At 37.8% G+C, this 11,341-nt stretch overlaps 1 long non-coding RNA gene across 1 annotated transcript; it reads left to right on the top strand.

Annotated features, from left to right (window-relative positions):
- The first annotated feature begins 6,664 nt into the window (after positions 1-6,664).
- On the top strand, positions 6,665-9,141 carry LOC120749211 (uncharacterized). Its single transcript, XR_005699586.1, has 3 exons — positions 6,665-7,339; positions 7,465-7,570; positions 7,829-9,141. It is a non-coding gene; the product is annotated as an uncharacterized LOC120749211 (long non-coding RNA).
- Positions 9,142-11,341: the final 2,200 nt, after the last annotated feature.

Genomic DNA, 11,341 nt, shown 5'->3' with positions numbered 1-11,341 from the left:
GGCAAACCAGCACCATGCCTTCCACCAGGAACATTTTTTATATGTGGGGACTGTGCTTGGAATGGAGTTCCAGCCAGACCACATGAGGGCCGATGCTATTTAGGGAAGCTTGCTCTGTTTCACCCTAACATAACCACATTGATGACTTGAGCAAAAGTTACTCGGAGAAAACATGCCATACATGAGTTGGACTGTACAGACATAAAAGATCCTAAATTCTAGTCCCAAGTTAGGACAGTGTTAACATCCATATTTATACCAGGAGCAACAGCCACCAGAGCAATGACCACATTGAAGCAGATGGCATGCTGGAGCAAATCAGAATTGAATTTAACTAGTCAGATTTTAGGTAAGCTATCAGCAGATGTTACCAGTGTTAACCATGCTGTTTTGCAAAACCATGCTGTGATTGATTTTTGCTTTTAGTACATAACCATAGGTGTGAAGAGTTTGAAGGAATGTGTTGCATGAACCTGTCAGACCATTCTGGATCAATTCACAAAAAAATTGCAATTAATGAAGAACAAATTACATGATTTAAAAAAAGCGATGATGCATTTAAAGATTCGTTAAGTAGCCTTAGGATTACAAGATAGCTGAAGTTTGTTATTAAGCAAGTGTTTGTTATATTATTACTTATAGTGGTAAGATTATTAGTACTAAGTTGTGTAATGCCATGTATTAAGAATATGTTGCATAAGATAATATCTAATGCTTAGCTTATGCAAAAGAAAAAGGGGGAATTGTAGCAGGATTTTTGGAGACAGACACAGAGAGGATTGACAGTGATGGGAAAGTTCTGTTGTTTTAGAACTGTCAAGGACGATGAGCCTGAGAACCAGGACGATGAGCCTGAGAACCAGGACACTGAGCCTGAGAACGAGCTTTTTCCCTCAATGAAGTGTAAACAGGTAACTGCAAAGGAATGCTTATGCAGATAACACTAGCCAATAGGGAGTAGTAAAATGCCATGTGAAAAGCTTGTGCACAAGAATGATATATGTATAAAAGAACCCTGTGTACCCTCAATAAACAGAGCATTCACCACTACTTCTGTGAAGAAGGTGTTTGACTCTGGCTGATCCCCGTGTTTTTGTTTTCGTCTTTTCTTTTTTTCAAAATCACCTTCAGTGAAGTATCCTTGGGAACTATACCTTTTTCTCATTGTTGCCATTGGAAAGAATTAAGACAACTGTCTCAGAATGCATGATAAACGTCATACAACAGAGGTAATGAGAGGTGAATATCACCTTGATAATGAAAATTGTGTTGCAACACTACAGTGCTTGAATTATGGTTATCAGTATGTGGGCTACATTTTTTCTTACTCTTGTGTCCTAAAACCCACAGACATATAGAAGATAGCCCTCAGCTGTTGACCTGTATAGAGAGAAAAACAATATTACTAAAGAACCTTGACATTTAATGACCATGGTTCTATGAGCAACTCACTAGAGGATTGGCAAGAGGAAAAACACATTTTGATCTAACTCAACAACACAAGGATGAATCCAATGTTCAGTGTACTAATAGCTGTAAAGTATTCAAATTCAGTTCCTTTGTGGTAAGGACAAGTTTTCCCCATCAAATTACACTGTAGTGGTAACTAATTTTCAATTCAGCTTGTTAAAGACTTTAAACAAGATGATCACTAAACAACAAAATAGGCTGAGTCAAATGGAAAAACAAACTGAACAACAACAGAGTCTTGTAGAAGAAAAAAAAAAAGATAATTGAAAATAATAAGCAGTGCATATAAAATGAAGTGGACAGAGAATAAACGTTTTAACTTAAATATTAAGGCATGTGAGACAAACCATACAGTAAAAATGGTCTGGGATAATTTTATTTTTTTTTTCCCACCAGAATAGAAATAGGATCTATACAATGAGCTGAATCATATCCCTTAAATCATATCAAATAATATCATATCTCTGAACACTTAAAGCTAAAGATTCATCTTTATAAAGTTAATTCTCAAACACTTTCTCAATTATATAAACAGTGACGTCTTTGAAACAAAATTAATAAAAAGAAACACATAGCCTGGACCAGAGGTCGTTTACACAATACTTCTTAAAGAAGACAGATTTTAAACAACGGAACATTTAAATGTGGTATCTATCACCCTATGTACTCTTCCACAGAAGAATGGAAGGCCCTAATCTTAATGTTACTTTTTAAAAAAGGCCTTGGCTAGTCTGAGGAATCATAGGGCAGAAGAAATGCAGAAGGTAATAGAAACAGAGATAAAATGCAAGACACAGGAACCAGAGAACAAACTTAAACATGAAATCAACTTTCAGATATAATGCTTGAAATCATGGCAGGAATATAAATACAGGTTTTTGCTTATAAGTATAGTCTATTTGGAGAAAAAAAAAAAAAAAAACCTTTTGTAAGTAATTGGTGCATTGGACACCTTTTAAGAAGTTATCAAGGGAAGGAAGAAAAATGATCCATTCAGTGTTCCTGTATTACTTATCCTTATGTGCAGTGTATCACAGTCACATAAAAGCTGAAGTTAGAAGACACCTTTGGAGATCAACTTGTACAGCTGTCCTGATCAAACAGGGTCAACTACTGTAGGATCCCAAGGTGCATGGACCAGATGGCATGGTCACAATTGCACTTACCTACTGGGGAAGATCACAGTACCAAGGATTTTTGTGTGTTCTCCTCCCTTACTGATGCCTAAAGAGGATGAACTTCAGATGTTCAGGCTGTCTTAAAGCTGCGGTGTAGTTCAAAATGGCCTGGAACACCACAAGATGTGCTGAAGACAATATGTAAGGGCAGATACCACCATACTATATATAGATCAGTGAAAAAAACAAACCCAATAAAAAACCAAACCAAGAAAACCAATAAAAACTAGTTATCTTGTTACTTCATTAATTAAATTAACAGTCACAGAAAAGGGAAAATGTCTTTCAATAAGTAAAATATTTTTGAAAGGTAAAAATAAAATACAAATGAATTGACACTTTTATAGTGGAGATAATGTACAATGAAGTTGTCAAAAAAAGTAGTTTGAATTTGACATGTTTATAAAGTTTATGGAAAAGGGAGAGAAAAAACCCCAAGGCAAAAAGACTTACTGATACAATTAGAGTAATGGAAACTAAAATGCTAGTACAGATTTTGGGAAGAAACTCAGAAGTTTAAAAGACTGAATGATGAGTGCAATTCAGTATTTTACACATAAAGCAGATATGAGGAGGAGAAGCAACTATAGTCACATATATATAGTTATAAGTTGTTAATTAATTTTTGCAGTTTGAGAAAAGGGTTTCCTACAAAATCAGAACAGAGTAGGGCAGGGGCCATAAACCCAAGAATGTCTGTACTGGCTCTGGCAAGAACACGTTTCATTTTCTTCATAGCAGCCCATATGGTGCTGCATTTCCGATTCGTGATGAAAAAAACATTGTTTTGACTGTGACTGAACAGCTCTTGCGTAGAATTGAGGGGCTTTTTAAAAGTTTTATTTCTGTTTGAACTTCCACTCTATCACCCCACTGAACAGGCTGGGGGAGTGATATTTGGAAAAGGACAAACCCAGAACATCTGACCCCAATTGGCCAAAGCATATTCCGTAACATACGATGTGCTCAGCAACAAAAGTTCAGGAAAAAGAGGAGGATAGGGGTAGCTTTGGGTTATATAATTTTTCTTCCCTAGAAGCTACTCCATGTGATAAGATCTTGCTTCCCATTAACTCGCTGGACATCTCCATGCCAATGGAACATAAGGGATGAATTCTTCATTTTGCTTTGCTTGAAACTTTGCTCTATTTGTTAAGCTGTTTTTACCTTGATCTGCAAGTTTTCCTCACTTTTTGTCTTCATTGTTGTCTCCTGGAGCCCACTGAGACGGAGTAAGCAAGTGACTGAGTGGGGGCTTAGTTGTCAGATGGGATCAATGCATCACAGTATGATAAATTATTATAATGTGGGAAAAAAGCATAGATTTTCCATTCCATAGTTCCATGTTGGACTTGTGTCTTGAAAATCAAATAAATTCTGGTCTTACCACCAAATTAATAAAAGATATTCTAAACTGAAAAAAAGTTACAGAAGAGGGAAAGAAGCATAAATTAATGTATCAGATGTGTGCTTCTAAGAATATAAATAAGCAGCTAGAAGAAGTGATGGATGTGGGGAAATGCATTAGAAAGATGACAGAATTATGAATGAAGTATTTATAAATAAAAAAATAGTAATTCACTACATCATCACTTAGAAAGATTGCATTATGCTTAATTTGACAGACAGAAAGCAAATCAAAATAGTGGTATTTTTCCACTCCAATTGTAATTAAATTAGTTAACACATAGCAAAAATATGCAAATGACAAAAAAAAAATGAATGAATTTAAAAATGTATGACATGGTGTGGAGTTTTAATTATTATAACTATAGAAATGGCTATCAAATTTTATGACCTAGATGTTCATATAGGAATCACCATCTTCAGAATTTGAGATGGTGCATCAGATATAAACTGCTCCTTATAATATTTATCTGAATATTTGTTGTGAGATACTATTAGGGATAGGGCATGGGATTAGATGTAGTAGAGAGATCTTTAATCGGTGCCATCATATCAAATGACAGGTGCCTCAAATCAATCAAATCAAAGGCGCCTCATAAATCTGCCTACAGTATTTGTAGTCAATAGAAGAGTTATTTGCATACAGTGAATGTAGTCAACAGGAAGAGCCAGCCAGATATCCTCTTTACTTTTCTAAATTTCTGTCAGAGAAATTTTAGGGAAATGTCTACTCTTGTATTGATACTTCTCAATGATTTGCATCAGAAACACTTTATGTTTGTGATAAAGTGTCCATGAAGCGTTCCAAAATATTCCATGTATTGAGAAGACTGGAATATACAATGCTGAAGGTAGACATGATCCTTCAGAGTTATTTTAGAATCCCTTTTCCTCACACAATTGTACCATGCACACGAACACATCCTCCACACTTGTACAAAATAAAATAATGTTTATAGAATTCTGACTGGAAACCTGTAGCATATAACTCAAATTCTGTCTTCAAAAATATAACAGAAGTTTATCTTACTAATTTTCAACAATCTTAATTTAATGGTCTTTTTTAAAGTATAACACCAGCTCAGACAGAAAAAAATATCCCAACCAACCAGCCACCCAAAAACAAAACCCCCAAAGACCCCTCCCATATAATTTTCTTCTAAACCTCACACATTTCACTAATGGGTCATATCAAAGTACTTGTCCTGCTAAGATTGCACTACATGCTATATTGTGCTGCTGGTCTTTCAGATATTGAAAAGCTTGGATTTCATACACTCTGCCAAGAAATGCCATAGTGCTTTAAATCAAAACTGAAAACTGACTTGTTTTTCTCTTTGCTTCCCATCATTAGCTTGGCACTGCAAGCTGTGTTATTAATTATTGTACATCTCTTTTAAAGCACCTTGAGATGTCTCGCTGAGATAAGTTACAATGTCCTATAAATGGAAGTTCTTCACATCCAGTCAAAAGTTAATCTAAAGTACAGTGGAACAAAGTCTTTCAAAAGTATCATCACCTATTAAAAAAAAAAAAAAATACTATAGGGCTGATTTTAGAATCTAGACTTATAGCTTACAGCTCAGAGAAGTCTCTATACCCGTGCATTATGTCGTCAAAGTAATTGTATACTCATCGTGATGCACGTGAAACTTGCACAGCTTTGTCGTCATCGAGAGGGCAAGGGCACTCAAGAATGCTTTTTTAAAAACTCTAGGGGGCTTCAAGTATCAGTCCCATGTCATGGTGCCTAATGCATGGTCTTCCTCATGCTCACTCAGGCTAGCTCAGGCACCGTGGCATGAAAAGGTACAGGCAGCTGGCAGCGCCAGCTAATCCCATCCTGTGGGGTCTTGGCTCCCACACAAACTTGGTGGCAGGCACAGGTGGTGCAAGGCAATGATGGTGGAGATAGAAAGGCAGACTCTGCTGAGCGGGTCACAAGGATGTATTGGAGCCCGTGTGCAGGACGTCCTCACCTCCAGGAAACTGCCCAGGCAGAGCCCCCCCAGGCTGCTTGACAGCACTTTTTATTTGGGGGTGGAACAAGGGGAAGAGGCAGGGAGTCAGCAAATCAGGAATCACTAGGGAGGGGTCACACTAGTGAATGACATTTTTATAAACCAAATATAGATGATGGGGAGGGACCCCCTCTGGATCTGACGTTATCACTCGATACCCTTGGAAGAACTTTCTAGCTCCAGGGGAAGGCCCCAAAATGACAAGCAGACTCCAGAGGAGGAAGAGGGGGGATTGACACATAACTGGTAGAGAGGAGAAGAATAGGGAAAGACCATGTTGGAGAACAAGCAGGGGTACATAGGAGGAACCATTCAGCAAATTAACAGCACATATCACAATAAAGCAAAACAGATGCACACCACACAGTCCCATGCTATCTAAAAGTCTTTCATACCTTTTGCAGTCTCATGAGTAGCTCCACACAGCTCTGACTCCTTCTCTCCTTCTTCTACCTTCCTTCTGCATTTCCAGCTGACCCCTTCCTCTTCCTAGCACAGCCACCTAACCCTGTCTATAGCATCTTACCCTTTCTCTCTCTCGCACGACCTCCTAGCTCTTCCTCTTCAAACACAACCAGCAAACTCCATCTGACTGTTCTCCTAGCTAATTCACTTTTTTATCACACCCATGGCTGTGAGGGCAAGGCTGTTTCCACTCTTTGATAATTAACACAGCTGCAATGTATGGGAGGTAAGATTGCCTTTAGCACTATCTCTGTCTTCCCACACATCTTTATTCAGGTACAACCAAATATATAAAAAGAAGGACAGAGAGGATGCAGATAAAAGATTTCTGTCAGCATTCCTCTGATGGATTTCTAAGATACAGGACTAGCACCATATGTTACTGCTAATGAAGAGAACTAATGGGGAAGGCAGATAGCTCATCCTAAGAGGATAGATTAAAAAGTTGCATAGTTTCTTGAAGTAAGAAACTTCTTTGACACTGTTGAGCTATTTTAACTTTGGTTGGACATTATAGGGCTTCAAAGAAGATGAGAGGTATTAACATCTCATTTGAAAATGGGATGAGTTGTAGTTTTGCAATCCCAGGACTACCTTTAGCTTTAGAGATAACCTCATCTCTAATGACACTGTTTCAAAAATATGCTCGGCCTAATTTCACTTCAGGCTGTTTGTTAATAAGACAAGTTTTCTACAGCAGGAGAGGTTTAAAGGTTATGAAAGAGGAATCAAAATTATGAATTCATAGGGAAAAATGTAAAGAATGGAGAATCCTTGGAACCAGGGTTAACTTCACTGGTGAGTAGAAGGCTTGTTCAGCTATATGGAGGACTGACATTTCCTCTGTTATTTCTCCTTCTGGCCACGTATGTAGTAATAATCTAACCTGTGCATCATTTTTTTTTTTTTTTTTTTTCCTTTAGATCCCAGATATTTAATATGTGAAAACAATTCTCAAAAAGGAAAAATGATCTTTTAAAAGCTCAGAAGAAACAACTGACACAGCTGGATGTTAAAATTATGTCTCCAGTGAGTGAATTCAGTTCTGCTTCTACTCACTTCAGTTTTATAAAAACACTTTCAGAGAGCCTCTAATAAAAGCAGCACAGATAATTATCTTTAGAAGTGCTCTAAGGTTAAAATGTAAGCAACTCTCAGACTTCTTAGCCATTGACAGAAGCTTAGTAAACCAGCCATTAGTAAAAATATGTTTTTATCTCAAACAGGGAAATTAAAAAAAACAAAGTTGGAAAATTGAAATAATTTTCTTGTTCTTATACATTTCAGAATTCTTGTCCTATGTTTGGCATGAATGAAAAGCTATTTCAGGTACCCTGTGGCTCCCTCTCTGCTGGTTTCTGCTAGTAGCATGGCATGTTAAAAGACATTTCACTATGGAAAGAAGAAACAGACTTCTTGGTATCCACAGGAAATTGTCAAGGACACTGAGACATTCACAGGACAAGCACTGCAACAAAATGGACAAATTTCATTGTTTAAGTATAGGTATTGCTAGGCAATGGACAAGCATAGGAACAAGTGATTACAAAATTCCAGCTGCTACTGTAAGATTTAGTATTTGGTGTCAGATCTAGCCTCAGATCAAGCTTTGTGGTTAATGAATGTTTTGCCATTAAGTAAGGTATGACCATACATGAAAAAAAGAGCTCATTATGGTGAAGGTATCAGCCATGACAACATTAATCATTCTAAACACATTCACAGGTGAAATAGGTTGAATTATAAGGTTCCTGGAAAGTGGAAAGGAACATTTTACTTATATCTTGCCATCTCTTTTTTCACTCCTGAGCAGTACATTTTCTGAAGTCAAGAATATCCTGTCTAACATCAAGAACATAGGACTGGACTAAATGCATAATGATACAATAGGACTGACAGGGTATTGATGGATTCAGCAGTGTTTCCCTGTGTCTTGATGTTTCCATGTTAAAGACTAACACTTCATTTTGTCATTGCATCCTTTATAACGCTTGCAAAAATTATATGTTAAACACAGGCTGAAGACTTCAACAATGAAAGAGATAGAAAGTGTGACTTCATAATTCAGTACAATTTCAGTATGCATTGCATTTTCTTTTTCAAAATAGAGAGAACACCCTGAAGACTTGACTAACTTTCCCTCCACCATTTTCTCATCACTGTATATTATGCCATTAGAGTTAAGGATCTCATTTACCCATGAGCCTGATGTTGTATCTTGTAAAAACTTATACACTTCCAAAGACCATATTTGCAAAAATTATACTTATGTTGAAGATACTTATAAGATACTTAGAACTGTGATGACATTTCCCCAAATGAGGCTTTTATGAAAGAACTAATTCTTATGTGGGTTTTTTATTGTTTTTTCTTAAAACTACTTGCTTTCTTCACTGAAGACATTGTAAGTGGTAGTTTAAAAGAATCTTGATATCAAATCTGATGTTTGAACTGATTGGTGAGCTGCACGGGCTCAACAAAGCCTTGTAATATACTTTGCTTTGCAGTTATCTCATAGGATGTTTGATTTCAAAAGCAAATAATGAGCCTCAATTTCTTTTACAGATCTTCTGGTAAGCAAACATTTTTTGATTTCTATTTTAAATTGAACGTGAAGATTTTAAATAGCTGTCTGACTACTAACATAACTGTGGTGGTGCAAGAGTTGTTTTATTAGGTTATTTTTGTAAGTTTTATAAGAAGTTTCTTGTAATGGTTCATTCCACTGTGCCCCCCATTTTCTGTAATGGTTTCCCCCCTATGAGTTTGTTATATAACCAGTCATTTTATGTCAATCATTCCTCACCTCCACCTGTCCCTGCCAATCCCCCCTCTCTCCTCTTGGGCGCCCTCTGTCACTTTGGGGCCCTTCCCTGGCTTCTGGAAAGATCCAGGGGAGGTGTTGAGTGGTAGGCTGGTGCCCGGGGAATCCCCTTCTCCCCTCTCGTGATTCGTTCATTGTTCAGGAGTTAACACCCCCTGTTACACCCCCATATTCCCTGATTTGCTGACCTGTTGTCGCCACCCCTGGATCCTCCCCCGTTTATAAGTTCGTGCAGCCCAGTTCAAAGTGTTCTCTCTGGGCAGCAAGGGTCAGAGGCGGAGCTCCTTGCCGGACTCCCCTTTAATAAACCACCTTTTACCCTGCTCAGAAGAGAGTCGACCCTTTGTCCGCAGCCGCAGTCGTGACACCATCAGATCCAGCCGCCAGTGTGGGGAACCAAGACCCACAGGGAGGAGGTTGCTCGCCCTGCCTGTAACCCCGACTGATCTGCTTTAGCCGCAGTGCCGAACTGAGCTAGCCTGTGGTCAATGCCTGCTAGGCGTGAGGGACACTGCGACACATAACTGAATGTGTTTCTAGCCAGACAGTTGGAAATATATTATGCTACTGACTGGAGTGAAAATACACATCTTAACAGTTAAAATTCTGGCCCTATTCTGCTCTCATTCACAAATACTATCTGTTTCATCACAAGTGTTTCATTAGAGTGCAGATAGAGCTAGTACTGAATAAATATTTTTTTCTTGCAATTAAATCTCCATTCCCTAACATTTTAAAGTGAACCTGGACCTTACACTGATGGTGAAAAAGAATGTATTTTATTAAAGAGGATCTTACTTTCCTTTTGTATCTGCAAATCCTAAGTGGCCTGAAATTGCTATCAAAATTGTATACCCTTCTAAAAGAAACTTTCAGTCCTTCCCTGTAATTTCTTGTGTATCAATACAGCAGTAAAGGCCTGAGCAGCTTTGCATGCACCAATCTGAACTAGTTAAAAATTAATTTTTTTCTATAAAAAGAAGACGTGAGATAACTTAATATTTGCCTCCTTAGAGATGCCATGAAGGCACACTTTCATGTTCCAGTGTCAAGCTGAAACACTTCTGTACGACTATTCAATGGTCAATCTGTCATGTGTTGTGTAACTAATCATGCTTAAATTATCATTCACTGCTCTTGCAAAATTTAGGTGTCATTAAATGTCTACGTATGAAAAAGAATGAACAATTCAGGCTACAATTCACAGTGAATTGTAACTAGCACAGGTCATTAATGATCTATAGCTGCAAAGCTGATGGACTTGTTTTTTTAATCTTGTGTCAATTACTTCTTGTAAACAGTAAACATGTGATGAAGGAAAACAAAAATAATTCTAATAGAAATTCAAAATCTTTGAAAATGTGTTAGTTTTACAAGAATTTTTCAAAGGTATCAGAATGTACCATTTTAACACTTTCTCTTAAATTACTTGTCCGAATTCTTGCTCTTGTTAAACTAGTCTGAAATTTGTAGAATGAAAACAATCTGCTAAGATATGAAATATGTTTCTTGAATTCTTTTCCTTGATAAATATGCTTAGAAATGTTCAATTACATTTACAAGCATCTGTCATGGGTTAGTACAGTTTGTTTTTTTAGTGATAGAGGCATGTAGAATAATTCTCCAGGTCAGGCCTGGGAATTGCTTTAGAAAGGACAAGGACTTATCACAGGGTTAGCTGGAATATTGGCATCTGTTTTGGCCACTGAAAATTGTTGTCTACAACTTTGGGAAGTACCATATAAAACCCCTTGATTTCCTGTAGGTGGGCCTTTTACCTTCTTGCCTTTGGCCAGAGAGAGACAGGTAACATCGATCTGGGTCTGCTGCTCCCCCCTTTTTGGGGGGAGCTGGCCTGAGGCCTGGCCGGATTCCATCGGCTCCTGGGTGAAGGGGGGGGAAGGAGAGGTTGCTGCTTTACAACAACTACTTTCTCCAAACTTCCCTGGAGCAGGGAGAGATCTCTGCCGGGCCCC

This window comes from Hirundo rustica, chromosome 2 (assembly GCF_015227805.2).
Source record: "Hirundo rustica isolate bHirRus1 chromosome 2, bHirRus1.pri.v3, whole genome shotgun sequence".
Classification (NCBI taxonomy): Eukaryota; Metazoa; Chordata; class Aves; order Passeriformes; family Hirundinidae; genus Hirundo; species Hirundo rustica.
This window is presented reverse-complemented; position numbering and strand designations above follow the sequence as displayed.